This window comes from Macaca fascicularis, chromosome 3 (genome assembly GCF_037993035.2).
Source record: "Macaca fascicularis isolate 582-1 chromosome 3, T2T-MFA8v1.1".
Classification (NCBI taxonomy): domain Eukaryota; kingdom Metazoa; phylum Chordata; class Mammalia; order Primates; family Cercopithecidae; genus Macaca; species Macaca fascicularis.
Genome location: NC_088377.1, coordinates 165,227,259 through 165,253,956, shown reverse-complemented (window position 1 = coordinate 165,253,956; position 26,698 = coordinate 165,227,259). Strand labels below are relative to the sequence as shown.

The 26,698-nt window shown below is 36.6% G+C and overlaps 1 protein-coding gene across 9 annotated transcripts in view; it reads right to left on the bottom strand.

Moving 5' to 3' along the window:
- The window catches only part of ASB15 (ankyrin repeat and SOCS box containing 15), a 37,966-nt gene extending 31,525 nt beyond the window's left edge, over window positions 1-6,441 (bottom strand). For all 9 annotated transcript variants that reach the window (XM_005550641.5, XM_074035899.1, XM_074035897.1 and 6 more), the window contains exon 1: window positions 6,348-6,441. The gene's annotated coding sequence lies outside the window, so the exon portion shown is untranslated. The remainder of the gene's footprint in view (window positions 1-6,347) is intronic.
- Between the last annotated feature and the right edge of the window lie 20,257 nt (window positions 6,442-26,698).

Sequence of the window (26,698 nt, the reverse complement as noted above, 5' to 3'; positions counted from 1 at the left end):
TTACTCTTTACTATTGATTTCCAAGTCAAATTTAATCATAACAGAACTGTGGGAAGATGCATGTTAGCTTTTGAGGACTACACTCACAACAGTTTAGGAAGGAGCTTTAGACTCACAAACTCATGGGTTTCTAGGGGAATATAAACTCACAGAATAGCAAAGAGTAAAGTAAGATAGGTCCATGAAAAGACAACTTATTAGTAGACATACCCTGATCACAAGCTAATATGATATAATGATTTTTAAAAGCCCTATCCTTTGTCTGTAATTCTACATCTAGGAATCTATCTTATAGAAATAATCAGAAGACTGTGCCTGGTGGCTCACGCCTGTAATCCTAGGACTTTGAGAGGCTGAGATAGCTAGATTGCCTGAGTTCACGAGTTTGAGACCAGCCTGGGCAACACGGTGAAGCCTCATCTCTACAAAAAATACAAAAATTAATCGGATGCGGTGGTATGCACCTGTTGTATTTGTTACTTGGGGGGGCTGAGGTGGGAGGATTGTTTGAGCCTAGAAGGTCGAGGCTGCAGTGAGCCATGTTCACGCCACTGCACTCCAGTTTGGGTGATAAAGCAAGATTCTGTCTCAAAAACTAAATAAGTAAATAAATAAAAGAAATAATCAAAGATGTAAAAAAAAGATGTGTATGTGAGAATGTTTATCTCAGCTGTGTTTAAATTGCCAAAACATTAGAAACAACATAAATATCCCAAAATAGGAAATTTGTATAAGACATTATTGTACACATAAAAAGTGAAATACTACAGTTATTTAAATTCACATACTTGAAGAATATTTAACATTATATGTCAGTTAACGTAAAGTGTCAGTTTAAGTATGATGTTTATTTAACCAACTATGACTAACCACTTTTAAGGAACTATGATGGATTTTTGCCCCAACTTTATTGAAGTATAGTTGACAATTTAAAATTATATGTGTTTATTATGTACAGCTTGATGATTGGACATATGCATACATTGTGACATATTCACCACTGTCAAGCTAAGTAAACTACCCATTCTGGCACATAGTTGATCTTTTTTGGGGGTATAGTTATTGTGAAAAACAGTACAAAGGTTTCTCAAAATTTTAAAAATAGGACTGTCTTACGATCCAGCAATCTCACTTCTGCATGCATATCCAAAGGAAGTGAAATCACTATCTCAGAGAGATATCTGCACTTCCACGTTAGTTGCAGCATTATTTACAGCAGCCAAGATATAGAAACAACCTAAATGTCCATTGACAGACGAATAAATGAAGAAAATGTGCTACGTATTTACAATGGACTATTAACCTTAAAAAGAAGAGAATCTTGCCATCTGTGACAACATGGATCAACCTAGAGGACATTATACTAAATGAAAAAAGCCAGGTACAGAAAGACAAATATTGTGATATTTATCTGTGGAATCTAAAACGTTGAAGTCATAGAAAAAAGAGTAGACTGTTGGTTGCCAGGGGCTAGGAGGTGCTGGCCAAGGGGTACACATTTCAGTTAAACAGGATGAATAAATTCTGGAAATCTAATGTACAACAATGTAACTATAGTTAACAGTATTGTATACTTGAAATTTGCTAAGGGTGTAGATTTTAAGAGTTTTCACCACCAATAGCAACAAGAAAAGGGAACTAAGATGGACTTTACAGAGGCAAAGCTTACAAAGCCCTCTCCGGAAAATTGGCTTGGCATCTACCTCTCAGGACTGAGCAGGCCAGGAATCTTGGAGACCTCGAGAAAAGAGAGTGCCCAAATGTACAGGAAAGCAGGTAGAACTTTGTGAAGAGAGGTTCTTGGCGTTGGAAGGAGCAGAAATTTGAAAGAGCAATTCATTTTTCTGAATCACCCAAGCACAAGCTGCGTTACCTAAGTTATTGTGTCTGTCTGCATGAAACCAGAAGTTTATTTTCCAATAATGAGTGAGTAGTGGCTCCTGAGAAAGGTGAGGCCAGTTACAGACAATAAAAAAGCTACTTCTGGTTTGTGCAATTGAGTTGTAGGGTGAGTAAAAATATTTTGACTACATTGATTACCTATAGTAACAATAAACATAACATCTCTAGACTTTTAAAAAGTATTATTTTTTTAACTTTCATTTTAAGTTTTACCTTAACATTTGTTATATAGGTAAATTGTATATTGCAAGGGTTTGGTGTACAGAGTGTTTTGTCATCCAGGTAATAGACATAGTACCTCATAGGCAGTTTTTCTATCCTTGCCCTTCTCCCACTCTCGACCCTCACGTAGGTCTTGGTGTCTGTTGTTCCCTTCTTTGTGTGCATATGTACTCAAAGTTTAGCTCCTACTTGTAAGTGAGAACATGGGGTATTTGGTTTTCTGTTCCTGTGTTAATTTGCTTAGGATAATGACCTACAGCTCCATCCATGTTGCTGCAAAGGACATGATCTCATTCTTTTTCACGGCTGACTAGTATTCTATGGTGTATATGTACAACATTATATTTATCCAGTCCACTGTCATTGTGCATTTAGGTTGATTCCATGTTTTTGCTGTTGTGAACAATGCTGCAGTGAGTGTATGCATGCATGTGTATTTATGGTACAATGGTTTATATCCTTTTGTGTATATATACAAAAATGCGATTGCTAGATCGAATGGTAATTCTACTTTAAGTTATTTGAGAAATCACCACACTGTTTTCCACAATGGCCAAACTAATTTACATTCCCACCAGCATTGTATAAGCATTTCCTTTTCTCTATTACCTCGCCAGCATCTGCTATTTTTTGATTTTTTATTAGGAGCCATTCTGACTGGTGTGTGAGATGGTATCTCATTGTGGTTTTGATTTGCATTTCTCTAATGATTAGGAATGTTGAGCATTTTAAAAAGTATTATTCTTATGAATATACATCTAAATATTCATATAGAATTATATATACATATATTCTCTCCAAAAATATTCATTCCTGGCATAATGTACTTTGTTCAACATGACGGACAATCCTGTCTGGTGCGCAAGTCAAATTTTTTCCCTTCAATATTGATTCAGATAATAATGAGGCACTGCATTTTTTCATATCTTGTTTCGAAATCATGTACGGGCCATGGATTTCTTTCTTTTGGAGGCAGTTGATTATAATGGTCGAACCTTTGTTCAAACCCTGACCTGCCTGCATTAGCTGCCTGGTGAACTGTGTCTGACGGGTCGCAAGTAGTTAGTAAACATTACCTGTTATTATTCTGTGACTGAACTCCTGTGGAATGGGAAAGTAGGATTCTAGTTCTTTTTGAAAGTTTTAGTTCTATTGCTTACCGTTCAATATTCACCCTGACACCCCCTTTTTATTTTCTTCTCCCTGCTTTTACCTAGAATCACCAATTTTCAGAGTTAAAGACCGTCAGGTAGCCCCACCTGTAAATTTTGTTTACAACATGCCCAACAAGTCATTAATAGCCTCAGCTTGAACATCAAAGTGTCAGGGAGCTTGCTATTTCCTCACAGAGCGCTTCTCCTTTAGCCAGCATTTTTTTGCTTTTTTTAGACAGAGTCTCCTTCTGTCAACCAGGCTGGAGTCCAATGGCACGATCTCAGCTCACTGCAACCTCCACCTCCCAGATTCAAGTGATTCTCCTGCCCCAGCCTCCCGAGTAACTGGGATTACAGGAGCCCACCACCATGCTGGGCTAATTTTTGTATTTTTAGTAGAGACGGGGTTTCACCATGTTGGTCAGCCGGTCTCAAACTCCTGACCTCAGGTGATCCACCCCCATCGGCCTCCCAAAATGCTGGGATTATAGGCATGAGCTACGGTGCCCGACCTAGACAGCTTTAACAATTAGGAAAACCAGTGAACTTGAATCCATCTCTTCCAAACATCATCTGAAGATAATGTTTCTACTTCTCTTCTAACCTTTTCCTGGTTCTGTTTCTCAGAGTTACACTGAGAAAGTATTGTTCCTCTGCAACGCAGGAGCCCTGTTAATATCCCCCAGGAAGGCTCTCAGGTCTCCACTGAGCCTTTTCTTTCAGAGGCTGGACAACTGCTCTTCCTATAGGATGGTCTCACCTCCTGCACTGCCTTGATTGCTTTCTTGTAAACACATCTGTTTATCCATTTCTTTCTAAGAGTGACACTGAACCACAGGCTCTGAGTGCAACACAAGAGCCACAGTCAGACCAACACAAGTTTAAGTGGGTGTGACCACTTTCCTTTTCTCAAACACTATACATCTGTTAATTTAGCCCAAGCTCAGATAAATATTTAGGCTATCATGTTACACAGTTGATTTAGACCCCAGTATCCCAAAATTCTACAAATCATATATTCTATCCACATTGTTTTCTGTGCAATTGTATTCAGGACCCTATTGGACTCTATTTATTCCTATTACGTTTTATATTTTTTCAATTTGGCTTTTATTTCCTTCTGCTAAAATTGAACGCATTTTCTATCTCTCCAAGTATTGTTTTATTTGCTGACTTAATAAGCATGCCTTCTATATGTCCTTAAGCTCCACCGATAAAGATAAATGTTGAAAAGAAATAGGCACAGGACAGAGGCCTCTATGTTGACACTGATCCATTAATTTGCACCCTCCCAGAAAAGGTGTTTATCCAGCTACGAATCCTCTTAAAGACACCAACACCTAGCATTAATGTCTCCTTTTTGATAACAAGACCATCATCAAGGAATATTGTCAAATACCATCTTGAAATATGCACAGTTATCTATGATACTACATTCTTCTGCTCTGCTAATCAAAAAGACAAAGGAAAAGAATTAACCCACCAATTCTTAGTGATTATTTTTTTCCTACGTATGTTCAGACTATCCTATTTGTCCATGCAAAAATATACATTCAATGTCTGTTATGTTCTAGGCACAGGGCTAGACACAGATATACGGGATCCATGTCCTCAGGGAGCTTTCTGTCTTTAAATCATGTATTTTAGATTTTTCTCCAGAAATAATACCAATTTCTCTTTAAGGTTTAGCACACAGTCAAGCACATAGCATAGCAGGTCTTTAATAAATATTTTTATATTGAGTTTAATAATTATTATAACTAATATCTATTGAGTGTTTACCTGTGACAGGCATTACACTAAGTGCATTAAATGGATGTCACTTAATGTCTACATAATTCTCCCCCACTTTACAGATGAGAAAACTGAAGCACAGAGTCGTTAGGTAACTTACCTAAGCCCACATACCTAGTGGGCAGTGGAGAGTGGGATACACCCCAGTCAGCTGACAATGGAAGCCACCCACGCTTAACCAGTATACTCTAACTATGACTCAGCTACTTTGAAGGTATTAGTGAAAAGAGGGTCTTATTTTGTAACCTAACAATTAGGAAAACCAGTGAACTTGAATCCATCTCTTCAAAACATTATCTGAAGATAATGTTTCTCCTTCTCTTCTAACCTTTTTCTGGTTCTGTTTCTCAGAGTTACACTGAGAAAGTGTTGTTCCTCTGCAACACAGGAGCCCTGTTAATATCCCCCCGGAAGGCTCTCAGGTCTTCACAAACCTGAGAAAAAGTTTTCTAACAAAGTTTAAGCAACTACCTAACAAATTCATCCCACAACTCCAAGGGAAATATAAAACTTGTGGGCAAATTTCTATTTCAAAATAAAATAGTCTCATAAAATAACTGAAATATAAAATTATAATTTTTATCACAATAACTTAATGCTCTCAGCACAAAGCAGTGATAAGATTATTTTTGTCCACATCACTGCTCTACTTCATGGAAGTCAAATCATTTTAGATATAGAAAGCTCCTTAGAAGTTAACTGTGCATTTAAGAACAATATGAGTGATGATATCACATAAATTTTAAGGACTTTCCAACCTTTAGATTTTGTGATATAATTTGCAGGAGTAAATTTCCAATTCTATTCAGTTTATTTTTTAAAAATCTAACTACAGAAATTTTTCAGTCTGGGCAGAAAGCATTCATCTTTTTCAACAAGTGATGAAAAAGCCTTAAAAGAGATTTATTTATTCACAAAAGATAGTTAATTTTTAAATTAGAAACCAAGAGGTGAGCCGAGACCCTTCTGGGATTCTGTAGTAAATATATTGACATGTTCTATAAGGATATTCATTCTTAATCTGTTTTTCTCATGATATAATTTTTTTATGCTTAGTAATTATGCAATTGAGTTGATGTTCTATAAGCAAACAAATTCTAGCTTTATTCTCTGATTAAAAAGGCCCTAAACAGGTAAGCCTGTAGGTGATCAACCAGAAAGAAAGTAATGAGTAGCTACTATAATTTGTATTTCCATCTGTTTAAAATATTACCAATAATGAAATATTCAATAAGCTAGTTGGTGAGGTACAGATCAAATATTTCATAATCTCACCTTTTGGAATGATCATCTTGTCATTCTTATCCAGGGACTTGCCTTCCTAAATCAGAGGAAGTGCCCTGGAGCCAATGTGTGCTTCTGTGTATCTAAAATTAAGTATCCAGTTGGTGGTTAAATTAAGATCTGACCTTGTACAAGTGAAACATAAGCGGTCTCTGGCACACAGTAAAATATTACCCATGACTTCTCTAGACTTTCATCAAAAGAAACAGAAGCCTACAGAGGTATAATAAGATTATCTGTGTCCTGATTGGTTCAAAGAACTCTTATGAAAACAAAGGACCTGCCAATTCAGCTGCAGGGAGTGTTCCTACTGACGGAACAAAACCAAACCACTTAGAATTAACACACAATTTAAAGGTATTTGTTCAAGAGACAAATCTGTAAGTCTTTGCGTTGTCAGACCCTAATCCACTTCTGACGTATTTTAATACACACTATTTTTCTTTCTCCATCTTTCAGATTCACGTCAAATTTCATTAAATACAATTTTCTTGTCATACTAATTTGCTGTCTTTGATTTTTGTTTAATAATTGCTGATCTGATATACAGACAGAGATAGGGCAGTCAGTGACATCTAATCTGATCAGGAAATTTTAGGTCAAGTTATTGAGCATACATAGTCTAAAAAATGAGTAGCAAATGTATTAATAAAACAAGAAAAAAATTGGGATTTTTAATTGAGGAAGGTTGTTTGTTTTCTTTTAAAAAACCAATTAAGTTTATTATCTTACTGATTTTCCAGTGAAAATAGTCTTCCTTAAATTTGTTTTGACATAGCTATCCTTGAATTAACTCAGGCCACTGTCGGCACTCACAAAGCCATCTGGCCTCTATCCCCTTCACCGCCCCCCCGCAATAAAACAACTCCTCTTGCGGGTCTCAGTGACCTCTTTCTGACTTACTTTAGAAACTCATTTCATATTTTATATTCATTTTCATTTCTTAATTTACAGACCCTCGTTGGATTTGCTGCCAGTGATTCTTCCCTTTTTCCTGAAACTCTGTACTTCTTAGGCTACTGGGAGCACTACATGCTTTTGTTTTTCTTCTCATCTCTGACATTTTCTTTGTGCTCAGTGTTAATGAATATAAATATGTGGATTTTAGTGAATTTGCCAGTTTTATTTAAAAAATTGAGAAAACTGTAAATGCAAAATGAGAGGTCCTAACTCCTCTTTAACTATGACAAAAGAAGGTGCGTTTCAGTCATCTTCAAAGCAAGTTGAGAAGTATTTTATGTTTAAACCACTATTAACTTTGTATTGCAATAGTCAAGGGTAAAGGTTAGATCACTGTATACATTGTCTACATTTTATCATTATTAATCTAATTTGGAATTTTTCAATAAAGAATTCTTGTGAAAAGCAACCAGCATTGTGAAACACTTTAATTTTGTACAACTTTTTTCTTCTTATAATATTAGAAATTCACATAAAGCTTTGGAGTATAATGCAAATGTATGGGAAAATGTGCACCTAACACTTTAAAGTATGGCTTGACACACTGCAGTGACTTTTCTGCTCTTAAACCAATGAAGGTCTGCCTGTTTTATCCATTTATATAATAGTTGTTATAGATCTACCTATACCATGCAACATTTAAAATAATGCATATGATAGAAAAGCCAAAATAAGACCATGTGGTAAAATAAATGAGAGCCTGTTACTGAAGACATAGTCCTGTGAACCACTTACTTGTTTTACCACTTACTGTTTCTGTAGATGCATTATTTACATTTTTGAGAGTATTTATCTGTAGTGTGGGACTGATGATGATGATGATGATACAATGACCATGGCACCACCATTTTAATGAGGCCTATTCCTCAAGTAGTTAGTCATCTATGCACACACAATAAGACATATTTTGAGTAACTCATATATTTGAAAGAAAGATCTATTCATAATGCTAGTAATCACCTCCACATATGCCTCTATGGAAGCTGGCTTTTCCTGTGGGTTTTCTCAAAGGGGAAACAAAATCAGTCCTAGCTTTTCAAACAGTGCCTCTCGTTTTGTCTGGTGAGAATGAGTTTCAGGGAGGGGTCAGATTTAACAGCGAAGGACTAGTTGAATACTACTGTTGTTCCAAGGAAGGTACACAAAATGACACTGACATCCAAATACTCATTCTTTCTATCTATATATAGCAAGAAATGCATGTCCTGTTTCAAGATGATAATTATAGCAACTGATACGAAGAGTCTTAGGTTAAAAGAGTTGAAGCACAGTGTTAGAAGCTAACTGTCCTTGGACCCACCTATTTCTATTTTGGGAATAAGAAATTTAGGTAGCATTGTTTGTGAATTTCCAGGGAGAAATGTGGCAGCTTGGTCTTCATATTATATTGTAGGCACCTGCCACTGCTACAGCCTCACTTTGCCCACAGATACTCTGTCTTCCTTGAAAAAGAGTGTGGCACTTGCAGGCCTGGATTTTAAAAAACAGCTCTTGCTTTGATTAGTCATACAATCCTATGTACCCCCTACAAAGCCACTTACTACGTCCTTTCTGATCCAGCCCATTCTTTATGAGGCTTTATGAGAACTGGAGCTTTATCTTTGCCTTCTACAAAAAATGGCGTTCAAACACCTTGGAGAGTTCTACTTTAAGTTATCCTATTATTTTTTGTTTGTTTGTTTTGTGTGCTTCTTTTGTATTTTTCTCTCTTTTTTTTTCTGTTTTTAAATTATCTTATTATTTTGTTGTTTAGTAAGCAATACTTAGGTATATCTCAGTTGGCTTCATTTTTACTTTGATATATTTCAGGTTTTCTCCTTTTTCTCCTTTTTCCTTTTCTGTACTTGACCATTATTTTGGCCTTTGGGTCTGTGATTTAAGAAATGCACATTTTATTTTGGTTAGGCATAAAACAGTAGAAAAAAATATGAAAATATAAAACAAATCCTTTATTTCTAGTATGCTTCCCAGAACCTTGGTAATTGTTTATTTTTGCTATGCCGTACGCTGTTTTTCCAGACTGAAAATCAAACAACTGAAACCATGAGTCAAATCTATTAGCAACGAACTCCTCCAACAGCACTGATGTCACAGGCCCCTGGAAGAATCCACATAGTTGACATTACTCTGGCCATTTAGTTGCCATGCAGCCAAGCAAAGGCAAGTGATGGAAATAGTATTTTTTAGTAAGGTAGCACTATAGGTAGTTATACTAAATCAATGACGAACAAACAGCAGGGAAGATCCTGCATGGGGTTTCAGTTATATTTACCACTTTATCACTTTGTCTAGTAAAGTTTTGGGCACTCATCAAATATGTGTTGAATATTTTGTTGAACACTGATGACTTGTTCAAATGCGTTCACAGTTATTTCTGTTTAACCAAAGTTTAAGTCAATTAAGGTTGAGTCATAATACATTTTTTAAAAGCTGGTTGATCTTTCTTTTTTTCTTTCTTCCTTTTGTGAACAAAGTACTTAATTTTCAATATTGTGAAAGGCATTTCAAGTGTATCTAAGAGAAACAAACTTGGATTAAAAGGAGAGAATATGTATTTTAGTCTAAGATCTGTCAGTTTTTGTGAATTAAGACAAATCATCTAGAGGTATCTAAAGGTTTATACTTCAGTTTCCTACTGTGTAATAACACTGTTCTTGTTATTTCATATCATTGTTATGAAAATAAGAGCATAATTATGAAAGTTCTTTGTAAAACTAATAATCCCTCTACAGATACAGGACTTATAGTCTAAATATAAAAGTATATTATACTTCTGGGGACATAAAATGGACATCAGGGATAACGTTGCATTTGGTTGTCTATTCTGTATATACAGACACACATTTTAGTATATGCAGAATGTGATGCTAGGCACTTCTGGGTATGTTAAGATGGGTGGGACATGTGGTTCTAGTCCCAAAAGCTTACCACTGTGTAGAGACAAACAAGTAGAGAGATGAGACCTAAGAAGGCTGTGGAGGAGGAGGTCAGAGAACAAAGACACGCACACACACACACACACACACACGAGCTTTGAAAAGAGAAAATGGTTTCACATTAATGGATCATCAACCTAGAGTAGTTTCTCCATATCTGTGAAGGATTTGTTTTTTCAGATGAAATCTCACTCTGTTGCCCAGACTGGAGTGCAGTGGTGCCATCTCAGCTCACTGCAACCTCTGCCTCCTATGTACAAGCGATTCTCCTGCCTCAGCCTCCCACATAGCTAGCAGTACAGGTGTGTGCCACCATGTCTCACTAATTTTTGTATTTTTAGTAGGGACGGGGTTTCACCATGTTGGCCAAGCTGGTCTTGAACTCCTGACCTCAAGTAGTCTGCCCGCCTTGGCCTCCCAAAGTGCTGGGATTACAGGCGTTAGCCATCACGCCCGGCCAGTGGAGAATACGCTCTAGGATCGACAGTGGTGAGTGCCTGAAAACACAAGGAATACAGAACTCTATGTATGCTGGGTTTTTTTTACTATACATAGATACTTACGCTAAAGTTTAATTTATAAATAAAGCACAGTAAGCAATTAGCAACAATATTAACAATGAAGAACAATTATAACAACATATCGGCATCAATATTCTTGTGGCCACCATTAAATATAATAAAGGTTCCTTGAACACAAACACTGTGATACCATCATGATTGATCTGACAATCAGGCAAACCACTAAATGTTCAAATAGGCTGGTGACATATGCAGAGTGAATATGCTAAACAAAGGGGTGATTTATGATCCAAGTAGAACAGAGCAGGGTGACCCAGAATTTCATCACACTACTCAGAATGGCATGTAGTTTAAACTTATGAATTGTTTACTGCTAGGATTTTCCATTTAATATTTTTTGACTAGGGTAACAGGTAAAACCGTGTGTAAGGGGGATTATCGTTTAAGAACCTTCCTTTTTCTTCTAGTCTCTTATAATTCTGACTTCTTACATATCTCAAATTGATAGTGCTAAGGCAAAGAGATTGTCACTATTCTTAGTACCTTATTTAATATAAACCAAGCATAATTATAATCAGGACTTACAATAAAGCTCTATATTGGCAACCAAAGTAAATTTTGAATTATTGAAAATTCAGTATTGTATTCTATTATCTCTGAAAAGAATTGATCTTTTCATGTGCATTTGTGTTTTGTTTCAATTTCTAATTGAAGTTGCTAATGCATAATGATATTTAGTTAATATTTGATTATAAAAAGAGCATTTTAATAGTACATACTATAGAAGAAATTATATGAATTTAATGAAGAAAGCTTACCATACTAATTCAAAATTTTCTTTCTTTCTTTCTTCTTCTTTCTTTCTTTCTTTCTCTTTCTTTCTTTCTTTTTCTTTCTTTCTTCCTTCCTTCCTTCTTTCCTTCCTTCCTTCCTTCCTTCCTTCCTTCTTTCCTTTCTTTCTTTTTGCCTTATTATTATTATTATTATTATTATTTTGAGACAGGGTCTCCCTCTGTAACTTAGGCTGGAGTGCACTGGCACGATCTTGATTCACAGCAACCTCCACCTCCCAGGCTCAAGCAATTGTCCCGCATCAGCCTCCGGAGCAGCTGGGACTACAGGCATGTGCCATCACACCTGGCTAATTTTTTTTGTATTTCTTTTGTAGAGACAGGGTTTGACCATGTTGTCCCAGCTGGTTTCAAACTCTTGAGTTCAAGCAATCTGCCCACCTCTCAAAGTGTTAGGATTACAGGTATGAGCCACTGCACCTGGCCTAAATATTTCAATGTAAATTCATCCTTTCTACGATTAAAAGGTATCACTCTTGCCTCTTGTGGATACAGGCCTTTATATTTTGTATTTCAAATTTGAGCCACCACTTTGTGTATGTTAAAACAATTTCTAATGGTCTCATGATTTGCCTCCCCCCAAGTTTTTTTCAATATAAAAGGTAAGTTTAATAATTACTCCGGGAAACTAGAAAAACTGTGATGATTTATGCTAGATTTAGATTTATCTTTAGTAGAACAGTAAAAGTACTGAGACAAAATATTCTGGATATTTCTGGGTTTACTAAATATTTGAGTTAGTTATGGCTTGATTTTAAGATTTAAAATGGAATTACCATTCAAATAAAGCAAAATTTTACATTTCCTTTATGTACACAGTAATATAAAAAGTATTAAATCAGGTTGAGTTTCGAGGTTTGGTTAAGTTGTTTTTATGCAGCTTGGAATGTCTGGGTAATTTTCCAGTCTTGAAGATATGCCCCATTCACCCACAGTGTAGACAAATACTTTCAAGAGGGCTTTGGGTGGGAAATAATAGTGAATTAGCTCACTAGCTAAATAGCATTTTACAAAGTCAAGAATGGTAGGACCCAGAGAAGTACATGAATGTGGGATTCTCACCAGTGCAGTATTTAACAAATATTGACCATCTACAATGCCAGGTATTATGTTGTGCACTAGGTATACCAACGAACTATATCAAGTTCCTGTCACTGAAAAGTTTGTATTTAAGTTGGTGAGGTGAATGTTACATAAGTAAGAAAATGAATTGTGGTAAACTCTGTGAAGAAAATAAGCATGACAACAGTTGGTCATTGAAGTGGGGAGGCTTCCTTCAGAAAGGATAGTCTGAGAGGGAACACATCTGTGCTGAGAACTTTCACAAAGAATAACCAGACACAGAAAGGTATAGAGGACAAACTTTTAGGAAGATGGAATGTAAGTTTAATCTTTACTTTTTGTCATGAGACAAAAAGGATGTGCCATGTGAAGGGATCAACTAGAGAACAAATGAAAGTGAAGCTCATCAAGGGAGGGTAGGGATGGGAGGTGGGCGATGGATAAAAGCTTGGGATTTATTACAAACACAATGGAGCATGAATTGAATGGTTTTGAGTTAGGGACTAATAAACTGGCTCATTTTTTAAACAGTGATTAGCGTCATTTAGGGCAAACAGCCACTTTAACATTGGTTTGCCATTGAGTTTAGGAAAGCAAATTCTATCTTCCCCTCATCCTAACTACAATTAAAACAGCTTAGATCTGCTCTGTTGCCATGATGCATCGTTCTCACAGTTGAATTTCTAGCTTTAGCACCAAGAGGTTAAGCTTGCTTGTTTAATGGCTCCATCCACAACTTGTACACTTTGTCAAACCAGTTTGAAGTGTAAGAGGCTGACATTAAGTAACATCAGCAAGACAGAGGAATACGTTTTCTATTTTTACTGTCACCTTCCCACGATGCACCAATTTTGATAACTACCTGTGGATGAGAGAATCCTTCATTTATGGGAGTCCAGGAGTCCAGTGAAGAAGTACCAGCACATGACTAGATCATAAAATACAAGAATAGAAGCATTGGAAAGGATGAGAAGAATAGTTACACTTTATACATATTACCCCTTCCCCCAAAGCAGCACAACAAAGTGCCAAAAGAGATTTCTTCAGCCATGATTCCTCCCATGAGATAAAGTGAAAGCATAATGAGTGAGCAACTGGCTTCTCCAGCTGTGCAGGATGCTACCAAGAGGCCTACCTTTCTCTCATCCCACCCATAAAACTGAAGAAATCAGCATGGCTAAGTGGCTAGGAGAGGCTGGGAGCAGTGAAGAAGGTTGGGGATTTATAGAAATCAGGAACTGAAACTCAATAAAGAGCTGTGTGTCCTATTAACCACCTTGTGGACTCTTTCAGGAGACCTGTCCACAAGCTACTTAGGACATCTTGCCTTTAGGGACTCCCTCAACTAGTCAACAAGTGTCTGCAATGTCTCACATGCCCCACCTCCCCTACACAGATGTCTGGCTCCCCAGATTCACAAGTGTGAGCTTTTGCACACAGTTATGAGCAACACAGTCAGCTTATTTGACTCTGCTAGATTGGGAAAAGGAACACAAACTTGAGCATTTCAGGGCACTGCCGTAGAGCAAAGAAATGGGAGACTCTCAAAATCTGGCCTGACTTTGCAAGATTGAAAGAAAGAATATGATTTTGAGACTCCTCCCCTACTCCCAAGAGGAAACAAGTGGGTAGGCAAATCCACAAAGAAGACCTGAGAGAGTCTCAGAATCTCTAGTCAAACAGGCTTGTGATTGAATTTTTCTCTCAAAGACTGTCAGTAAAACTTGAAGAAAGATAATTTTTCAAATGTGGAAACAACACAAGACTTCAAGAAACGTGAAAAGCTAAGGAAACATGACACTACCCAAAGGAACCCAGTACTTTTCCAGTAACAGCTAAAAACCAGATTTACAAATTGCCTGACAAATAATCCAAATAATTGTTTTAAGAATGAATGCTCAGTGAGCTACAAGAAAACACAGATAAAAAAATTCAGTGAAATAAGGAAAAGAATATGTGCACAAAATGAGAAATTCAACAAAGATATAGAAATAATATAAAACAAATTCTGTTGCTAAAGAATTCAATACATATGTGAAAAATGCAATACAGAACTTCAACATCAGAGTTGATTAAGCAGAAGAAATAATCTGTGAATTCAAAAACAGGTCATTTGAAATTACACAGTGAAAGATGAAAAAAATAAGTAAAGCTTTGAGGATTTATGCGATACGATCAACATAAATAATGTAAACATTAGGGCATTTTAGGAAAGGAGAAGAAAAAGACAAAAGGGGAAAAAGTTTATTTAAAGAAATATGAGCTGAAAATGTCCCAATCCTGAGAGAGATATTGACATCCAGGTACACGAAACTCAAAAGTTCACAGATAGACTCAATACGAAGTGGAATTCACTGGGACATATTATATTCAAATTGTCAAAAATCAAAGTCAAAGTGAGGATTTTGAAAACAGCAAGAGAAAAGAGACATATTACACACAAGGGAATGTACATTAGACTATCAGTAGATTTCTTAGCAGAACCGTTGCAGATGAGGAGAAAGTGGGATAATATATTCAAAGTGTTCAGAGGTGGGGAACTCTGTCAACCAAGATTACTTTACTTTACCCAGCAAAGTCATGATTTATATATGAAGGAGCGGTAAAGATTTTCTCAGACAAACAAAAGCTGAGGTAATTTATTACCACCAGATATGCCTCACGAAAAAATGTTAAAAGGAGTTCTTCAAGATGAAATAAAAGGACATTAATTACTAACATGAAAACTTGTGAAAATGCAAAACTCACTGGTGAAGGTAAGTATATAATCAAATTCAGAATATTCTACTCATATACTGAAATGTTGGTGTATAGATCACCCTTAATTCTAGCACAAAGGTTAAAAGACAAAATAATTAAAAATATAACTAAAATAATTTATTAATGGATACCACAGTATAACAAGAAGTAAATTGTGCCATCAAAACTTAAAATGTGGTAGAGTAAAAGTGTAGAGTTTTCTATGTGATTGAAATTAGGTTGACATCAGCTAGCTTTAAAAGATTGCTATAAGATGTTTTATGTAAACCTCATGGTAACCACAAAGCAAAAAGTTGTAGTAGATACATAGAAGAGTGAGAGGAAGAAATCAAAGCATATCACTATAGAAAACCATCAAATCACAAAGGGAGACAGTAAAAGCAGAAGAAAGGAACAAGAAAAACTACAGAACAGAAACAATTAACAAAATGGCAACAAGTCCTCACTAATTAATGATTATTTTAAACATATGTGCACTAAATTCTCCAACCAAAAGACATGGAATGGCTGAACAGATTTTTAAGAACAAGATCAATCTATATGCTGCCTGCAAAAGACTCACTTTACCTTTAAGAACACACAGGCTGGGCCGGGCATGGTGGCTTATGCCTGTAATCCCAGCACTTTGGGAGGCTGAGGTGGGTGGATCATGAGGTCAGGAGATAGAGACCATCCTGGCTAACACAGTGAAACCCCGTTTCTACCGAAAATACAAAAAATTAGCCAGGCGTGGTGGTGGGCGCCTGTAGTCACAGCTACTCGGGAGGCTGAGGCAGGAGAATGGCGTGAACTCAGGAGGCGGAGCTTGCAGTGAGCCGAGATTGCACCACTGCACTCCAGTCTGGGTGACAGAGCAAGACTCCATCTCAAAAAAAAAAAAAAAAAAAAAAAAAACACACAGGCTGAAAGTGAAAGGATAGAAAAAGATGCACTATGCAAACAGAAACCAAAAGAGAGCAGGGATAGGTATATACATGTCAGAAAAAAAACTAGCCTTAAATAAAAACTGTAATAAGAGATGAAGGTCACAGTTGCTTACAAGAGGGCCAAATAGGAAGAGCTCCGGTCTACAGCTCCCAGCGAGATCAACGCAGAAGATGGGTGATTTCTGCATTTCTAACTGAGATAACTGATTCACCTCATTGGGACTGGTTGGGCAGTGGGTGCAGCCCATGGAGGGTGAGCCAAAGCCAGGCAGGGCATCACCTCACCCAGGAAGCACAAGGGGTCAGGGGATTTTCCTTTCCTAGCCAAGGGAAGCCAAGAGTATCTGTACCTGGAGGAATGGTACACTCCTGTCCAAATACTGTGCCTTTCCCACAGTCCTCACAATCAGCAGACCAGGAGATTCCCTCCTGTCCCTGGATCGGTGGGTCCCACTCCCATGGAACCTTGCTCGCTGGGAGCACAGCAGTCTGAGAATGACCTGGGATGCTAGAGCTTGGTGGGGTGAGGGGCGTCTGCCATTGCTGAGGCTTGAATAGGCGGTTCTATGCTCACACTGTAAACAAAGCAGCAGGGAAGCTCAACTGGACAAAGCCCACTGCAGCTCAGCAAGGCCTACTGCCTCGCTTGATTCCACCTCTGGGGGCAGGGCATATCTGAACAAAAGGCAGCAGACAGCTTCTGCAGACTTAAATGTCCCTGCCTGACAGCTCTGAAGAGAGCAGTGGTTCTCCCAGCACGGTGTTCGAGATCTGATAATGGACAGACTGCCTCCTCAAGTGGGTCCCTGACCCCCATGTAGCCTGACTGGGAGACCCTCCCAGTAGGGGCCGAGAGACACCTCATACAGACAGGTGCCCCTCTGAGACAAAGCTTCCAGAGGATGGATCAGGCAGCAATACTTGCTGTTCTTCAGCCTCTGCTGGTGACACCCAGGCAAACAGGGTCTGGAGTGGACCTCCAGCAAACTCCAACAGACCTGTAGCTGAGGGACCTGTCTGTTTGAAGGAAAACTAACAAACAGAAAGGAATAGCAACAACATCAATAAAAAGGACATCCACACAAAAACCCCGTACATAGGTCACCAATATCAAAGACCAAAGGCAGATAAAACCACAAAGATAGGGAGAAACCAGAGCAGAAAGGCTGAAAATTCCAAAAAACAGAATGCCTCTTCTCCTCCAAAGGAACACAACTCCTCACCAGCAAGGGAACAAAACTGGATGGAGAATGAGTTTGACGAGTTGACAGAAGCAGGCCTCAGAAGGTCGGTAATAACAAACTTCTCCGAGCTAAAGGAACACATTCTAACCCATCGCAAGGAAGCTAAAAACCTTGAAAAAAGGTTAGAGGAATTTCTAACTAGAGTAAGCAGTGTAAGGAAGAGCTTAAATGACCTGATGGAGCAGAAAACCACAGCATGAGAACTGCATGAAGCATAAACAAGTTTCAGTAGCTGATTCGATCAAGTGGAAGAAAGGTTATCAGTGATTGAAGATCAAATTAATGAAATAAAGTGAGAAGACAATATTAGAGAAAAAAGAGTGAAAAGAAACAAACAAAGCCTCCAAGCAATATGGGACTATGTGAAAAGACCAAATCTACATTTGATTGGTGTACCTGAAAGTGACGGGGATAATGGAACCAAGTTAGAAAACACTCTTCAGGATATTATCCAGGAGAACTTCCCCAACCTAGCAAGGCAGGCCAACATTCAAATTCAGGAAATACAGAGAACACCACAAAGATAGTCCTCGAGAATAGCAACCCCAAGACATATAACTGTTCAGATTCACCAAGGTGGAAATGAAGGAAGAAATGTTAAGGGCAGCCAGAGAGAAAGGTCTTGTTACCCACAAAGGCAAGCCCAAGAGACTAACAGTGGATCTCTCTGCAGAAACCCTACAAGCCAGAAGAAAGTGGGGGCCAATATTCAACATTCTTAAAGAAAAGAATTTTCAACCTAGATTTCACATCTGGCCAAATTAAGCTTCGTAAGTGAAGGAGAAATAAAATCCTTTACAGACAAACAAATGCTGAGAGATTTTGTCACCACCAGGCCTGCCTTACAAGAGTTCCTGAAGGAAGCACTAAACATGGGAAAGAACAACCAGTACCAGCCACTGCAAAAACATGCCAAACTGTAAAGACCTTTGGCACTATGAAGAAACTGCATCAATTAATGGGGAAAATAACCAGTTAGCGTCATAATGACAGGATCAAACTCACACATAACAATATTGAATTTAAATGTAAACAGGCTAAATGCCCCAATTAAAAGACACAGACTGGCAAATTGGATAAAGAGTAAAGACCCACTAGTGTGCTGCATTCAAGAGACCCATCTCACATGCAAAGACACACATAGGCTCAAAATAAAGGGATGCAGTAAAATCTGCCAAGCAAATAGAAAGCAAAAAAAAAAAGAGCAGGGGCTACAATCCTGGTCTCTGATAAAACAAACTTTAAACCAACAAAGATCAAATGAGACAAAGAATGCCATTACATAACGGTAAAGGGATCAATTCAACAAGAAGAGCTAACTATCTTAAATATATATGCACCCAATACAGGAGCACCCAGATTCATAAAGTAAGTCCTTAGAGACCTACAAAGAGACTTAGACTCCCACACAATAATAATGGGAGACTTCTACACTCCACTGTCAATATTGGACAGATCAACAAGACAGAAAATTAACTAGGATATCCAGGACTTGCACTCAGCTCTGGACCAAGCAGACCTAATAGACATCTACAGAACTCTCCACCCCAAATCAACAGAATATACATTCTTCACAGCACCACATTGCACTTATTCTAAAACTAACCATGTAGTTGAAGTAAAACACTCCTGAGCCAATGTAAAAGGACAGAAATCACAGCAAACTGTCTCTCAGACCACAGTGCAATCAAATTAGAAATAATGATTAAGAAACACTCCCAACCACACAACCACATGGAAACTGAACAACCTGCTCCTGAATGACTACTGGGTAAATGACAAAATTAAGGCAGAAATAAAGATGTTCTTTGAAACTAATAAGAACAAAGATACAATGTGCCAGAATCTCTAGGATACATTTAAAGCAGTGTGTAGAGGGAAATTTATAGCACTAAAGGCCCACAAGAGAAAGAAGGAAAGATCTAAAATCATCACCCTAACATCACAATTAAAAGAACTAGAGAAGCAAGAGCAAACAAATTCAAAAGCTAGCAGAAGACAAGAAATAACTAAGATCAGAGCAGAACTGAAGGAGACAGAGACACAAAAAACCCTTCAAAAAATCAGTGAATTCAGGAGGTGGTTTTTTGAAAAGATCAACAAAATAGATAGACCACCAGCAAGACTAATAAAGAAGAAAAAAGTATCAAATAGATGCAATAAAAAACGATAAAGGGGATATCACCACTGATCCCACAGAAAATCAAACTGCTATCAGAATACTATAAACACCTCTATGCAAATAAACTAGAAAATCTAGAAGAAATGGATAAATTCCTGGAAACATACACTCTCCCAAGACTCAACCAGGAAGAAGTTGAATATCTGAATGGACCAATAACAGGTCCTGAAATTGAGGAACAAATTAATAGCCTACCAACCAAAAAAAGTCTGAGACCAGATGGATTCACAGCCAAATTCTACCAGAGGTACAAAGAAAAGCTGGTACCATTCCTTCTGAAACTATTCCAATCAATAGGAAAAGAGGGAGTCTTCCCTAACTCATTTTATGAGGTCAGCATCATCCTGATACCAAAGCCTGGCAGAGAGACAACATAAAAAGATAATTTTAGGCCAATATCCCTGATGAATATTGATGCAAAAATCCTCAATAAAATACTGGCAAACCAAATCCAGCAGCACATCAAAAAGCATATCCACCACGATAAAGTTGGTTTCATCCCTGGGATGCAAGGCTGGTTCATCACATGCAAACCAATAAACGTAATCCATCACATAAACAGAACGAATGACAAAAACCACACGATTATCTCAATAGATGCAGAAAAGGCCTTTGACAAACTTCAACAGCCTTTCATGTTAAAACTCTCAATAAACTAAGTATTGATGGAATGTATCTCAAAATAATTAAAGCTATTTATGACAAACCCACATCCAGTATCGTACTAAATGGGCAAAAACCGGAAGCATTCCCTTTGAAAACCACCACAAGACAAGGATAACCTCTCTCACCACTCCTATTCAACATAGTATTGGAAGTTCTGGCTAGGGCAATCAGGCAAGAGCAAGAAATATAGGGTATTCAATTAGGAAAAGAGGAAGTCAAATTGTCTCTATTTGCAGAGACATGATTGTATATTTAGAAAATCCCATTGGCTCAGCCCAAAATCTCCTTAAGCTGATAAGCAACTTCAGCAAAGTCTCAGGATACAAAATCAATGTGCAAAAATCACAAACATTCCTATACACCAATAACAGACAAACAGAGAGCCAAATCATGAGTGAACTCCCATTCAAAACTACTACAAAGAGAATAAAATACCTAGGAATCCAATATGCAGTGGATGTGAAGGATCTCTTCAAGGAGAACTACAAACCACTGCTCCATGAAATAAAAGAGGACACAAATGAATGGAAGAACACTCCATGCTCATGTCTAGGAAGAATCAATATCGTGAAAATGGTCATATTGTCCAAGGTAATTTATAGATTCAATGCCATCTCCATCAAACTACTACTGATTTTCTTCACAGAATTGGAAAAACCTACTTTAATTTTCATATGGAACCAAACAAGAACCCGCATAGCCAAGACAATCCTAAGCTAATAGTACAAAGTTGGAGGCATCACACTACCTGACTTCAAACTATACTACAAGGCTACAGTAACCAAAACAGCATGGTACTGGTACCAAAACAGATATATAGACTAATGGAACAGAACAGAGCCCTCAAAAATTACACCACACATCGACAACCATCTGATCTTTGACAAACCTGACAAAAACAAGAAATGGGGAAAGGATTTCCTATTTAATAAATGGTGCTGGGAAAACTGGCTAGCCATATGTAGAAAGCTGAAACAGGATCTCTTCCTTACACCTTACACAAAAATTAACTCAAGATGGATTAAAGACCTAAATGTAAGACCTAAAACCATAAACACCCTAGAAGAAAACCTAGGCAATACCATTCAGGACATAGGCATGCGCAAAGACTTCATGACTAAAACACCAAAAGCAATGGCAACAAAAGCCAAAATTGACAAATGGGATCTAATTAAACTAAAGAGCTTCTGCACAGCAAAAGAAACTATCATCAGAGTAGCAGGCAACCTACAGAATGGGAGAAAATTTTTGCAACTTATCCATCTCACAAAGGCCTAATATCCAGAATCTACAAAGAACTTAAACAAAATTACAAAAAAAAAAAAAAAAAATCAAACAACCCCATCAAAAAGTGGACAAAGGATATAAACAGACACTTCTCAAAAGAAGACATTTATGCAACCAACAGACACATGAAACAATGCTCATCATCACTGTTCATCAGAGAAATGCAAATCAAAACCACAATGAGATACCATCTCACACCAGTTAAAATGGCAATCATTAAAAAGTCAGGAAACAACAGATGCTGGAGAGGATGTGGAGAAATAGGAACGCTTTTACACTGTTGGTGGGAGTGTAAATTAGTTCAACCAATGTGAAAGACAGTGTGGCGATTCTTCAAGGATCCAGAACTAGAAATACCATTTGACCCAGCAATCCCATTACTGAGTATATACCCAAATGATTATAAATCATGCTACGTATGTTTATTCGGGCACTATTCACAATAGCAAAGACTTGGAACCAACCCAAATGTCCATCAAAAATAGACTGGATAAAGAAAATGTGCCACATATACACCATGGAATACTGTGCAGCCGTAAAAAAGGATGAGTTCCTGTCCTTTGCAAGGACATAGATGAAGCTGGATACCACCATTATCAGCAAAATACCACAAGGACAGAAAACCAAACACTGCATGTTCTCACTCATAAGTGAGAGCTGAACAGTGAGAACACATGGACACAGGGAGGGGAACATCACACACCAGGGGCTGTTGGAGGGTGGGGGCTGGGGGAGGGATAACATTAGGAGAAATACCTAATGTAAATACGAGTTGATGGGTGCAGCACACCACCATGGCACATGTATACCTATGTAACAAACCTCCACGTTGTGCACATGTACCCTAGAACTTAAAGTATAATAATAATAATAATAATAATAATAATAATAATAAAAGAGATGAAGTTCATTATATAGTGATGGAGTGGTTAAATTTATCAAAAAATATAACGATTGTAATTATGTATGCACCAAACATCTGAGCACCTAAACACAGAAAGCAAATATTAAGAGCTCTGAAGGGAGAAGTAGACAGTAATAGTAGGGGACTTCAATACTCTACTTTCAACAATGAAAAGATTATTTAGACAGAAAAACCAGCAAGGAAATATTGAACTTTAGACTAAATGAACCTAACAGACATATGCAGAACATTACATAGAAATATACACATTATCAACGGACATAGAACATTCTCCAGGATAGATCATGTTAGGCCCTAAAGAAACCTTAAGAAATTTAATTAGATTGAATTCATATCAATTATCTTTTCCAACCACAATGATATGGAACAAGAAACCAATAATAGAAAGAAAAATGGAAAATTAAAAAACATGTGAAGATTAAACACACTCCTGAAAAACCAGTGGGTCAAAAATGAAATCAAAAGGGAAAGTTAAAAACTCTTGAGACCAACAAAAATAGACATACAACAAACCCAAACTGCAAGATGTAGCAAAAGCAATTCTAAAAGGGAAGAGCATAGCTGTAAACACCTATGTTATGAAAAAAAAACCTCAAATAAATAGACTAACTTTGTGCCTCAAACAACTAGAAAAAGAAAAACAAAATAACCCCAAAGTTAGTAGGAAGAAAGAAAGAAAGAAAGAAAGAAAGAAAGAAAGAAAGAAAGAAAGAAAGGAAGGAAGGAAGGGAAAAAAAGAAAGAAGGGAGGAAGAAGGGAAGGAAGGAAGGAAATCATAGCAAAAATAAATGAAATAGAGATAAGACAAACAATAGAAAAGATCAAAAGTTGTCTTTTTGAAAAGATAAAATTAATAAAACTTTAGCTGGCCTAACTAAGAAAAAAAGAGAGAAGATTGAAACGAAATGAATAAAATCACAGATTTAAAAATACAGAAATACAAAATATTATAAGAAACTGCTATGAACAATTGAACACTAACAAACTGTATAACCCAGAAGGAACAGATAAATGCTAGAAACCTACAACCTACCAAGACTGAACCATGAAGAAACAGAAAATCTGAATAGACCAAAATGAGAAAGAAAATAAAATCAGTAATCAAAAATCTCCCTACAAAGAGAAACCCAAACCTAGTGGCTTCACTTTTGAATTTTTACAAACACTTAAAGAATTAATACCAATTCTGCTCGAACTCTTGCAAAAAGTTGAAGAGGAGGGAATACTCCCAAACTCATTTTACAAGGCCAGCATTTTCCTAATACCAAAGCCAGACAAGGACACCATAAGAAAGAAAATTACAGGGCAATGTCCCTGATGAACACAGATGCAAAAATCTTCAACAAAATACTAGTAAACCAAATTCAGTAATGCATTAAAAGGATTATGTACCATGCTCAAGTGGCATTTATCTCTGGGATGCAAGGATAATTTAACATAAGTAAATCAATCAATATGATACACCACATTAACAGAATAAAGGATAAAAATCATGATCATTTCAACTGATGCAGAAAAAGTATTTGACAAATATCAACTTTTTTTAATATTAAAAACTCTCAGCTAATTAGGTGTAGAAGGAATGTACCTCAACACAATAAAGGTCATATTTGGCAAGCTTACAGTGAACATACAGGTGAAAAGCTGAGAGCTTTTCTTTAGGAACTGGAAAAAGACAAGGAAGCCTTCTCTCGCCACTTCTATTCAGTATAGTACTGGAGGTTCTAGCCAGAGCAACTGGGAAAGAGAAAGAAATAAAAGGCATCCATATAGAAAAGGAAGACGTTAAATTGTCTCTGCAGATGACATAATACCATGTATATATATATATAAGAAAAAAAACCCTCAAAGACTTCACCAAAGAACTCTTGGAACTAATAAACAAATACAGTAAAGTTGGAGGATACAAAATTAACCTACAAAAATTAGTAGTATTTCTATACACTGACAATGAAGTATCAGAAAAATAAATTTTAATAAAACCCTCTATACAATAGCTACAAAAATAAAATACTTGGGAGTAAATTTAACCAAGGAGGTGAAAGATGAGTATACTGAAAAACATAAAACAATGATGAAAGACATTGAAAGAAAACACAAATAAATGGAATTTGGAAGAATTAACATTGTTAAAATGTTCACACTACAAAGTGATCTACAGATTCCATCCAAGTCTTACCAAAATTCCAATGATGTTTTTCACAGAAATGGGGGGAAAATCTTGAAATTTGTATGGAACCAAAAAAGACCTTAAATGGCTAAATCAATCTTAAGAGTAAAGCTGAAAGCATCAAATTATAATACAATTCAAATTATAATACAAAGATTTCAAATTATAATACAAAGACAAAGATATAGTAATCAAAACAATATAATACTTTCATAAAAACAGACAAATCAAAAGAGAACACAGAGCCTAGAAATAAACCCATAAATGTATAATCAACTGATCTTTGACAAAAGCACAAAAAATGCGCAATGAGGAAACGATAGTCTTTTCAATAAATCATGTTGGGAAAACTGGATATCCACATATAAAAGAATGAAATTAACCCTTATCTTACACCATATACAAAAATTAACTCAAAATAAAGACAAACTTAAGACTTGAAACTGTAAAACTACTAGAAGAAAAACAGGGTTGGCTGGGGGGGGACATACTTGACAATGTACTTGGCAACAATTTTTTGAATATGACACCAAAAGGACAGGCAATAAAAGCAAAAATAAACAAGTACAACCAAATCAAATTTTTAAAGTTTCTGCACGCAAAGGAAACAATCAACAAAAGAAAAGGCAACCTAAGGGAGAAAATATTTATAAACCGTACACCCAAAATATGTAACAAACTTATACAACTCAATACAGAAAAAACAAATAACCTAATTTAAAAACAGGCAAAGGATCTGAATAGACATTTTTCTAAAGAAGATATACAAGTGTCCAACAGGAATGAAAAGGTCCTCAACATCATTAATCCTTAGGGAAATGCAAATGAAAACCACAATGAGACATCGCTTCACACCTGTTAGGAAGGCTGTTGTCAAAAAGTCAAAAGATAACAAGTGTTCATGATGAAGCAGAGAAATAAAACATCTTGTACACTCTTGGTAGGAAAGTAAATTGGTATAGTCATTATGGAAAACAGTATGGTGGTTCCTCAAAAAATTTCAAATAAATCTACTATATGATCTAGCAACCCCACCTCTTAGTACATCTCTAAAGGAATTGAAATCAGTATCTCAAAGACATTTGCACTTCCATGTTCATTGCGGCATTATTCAGAATAGGCAAGAGATGGAATTAACCTAAATGTCCATAAGTGGATGAATGGATAAAGAAAATGTAATATGTATTTATCATGGAAGATTATTCAACCTTAAGAAAAAAGAAATTCTGGTATTTGTAACAACATGAATGAAACTGGAGGACCTTACAGTTGGTGAAATAAGCTAGTAACAGAAAGACAAATACTGCATGATATCTCTTATATGTGGAATCTAAAAATGTTGAACTCATAGAAACAGAGTTTCATTTTTAAGATGAATAAGTTTTAGAGATCTAATGTACAGCATTATAACTATAGTTAACGATAATTTATAGTATACTTAAAGTTTGCTAAGAGAGTTTGCTTAATTGTTCTCACCATACATACACACACACACACACACACACACAAATAGTAACTACGTAAGGTGATGGATATGTCAATTAGCTTGGTTGTGGTAATCATTTCACAATGTGTAAGTATATCAAACAATCACATTGTAACATTAAGTATATACAAGTTTTATTTATTAATTATACCTCAATAAAGCTGGAAAAATGTAAAGCATAAACATAGGCAAGAAATCCAGGTCAGAGGGGGCTGATGTTAATCCAGCAATATTATGTATGAATTCCTACATGTAATGTGTCAATTTTATCCTAGTGTGTCCTAAATTGAGGTTTAGGGAATAGGGGGAGGAAGTTTTCTCTCTGCCTGGATAAATTTGCTTGTTTCTTTAACAATTTAACAGTTA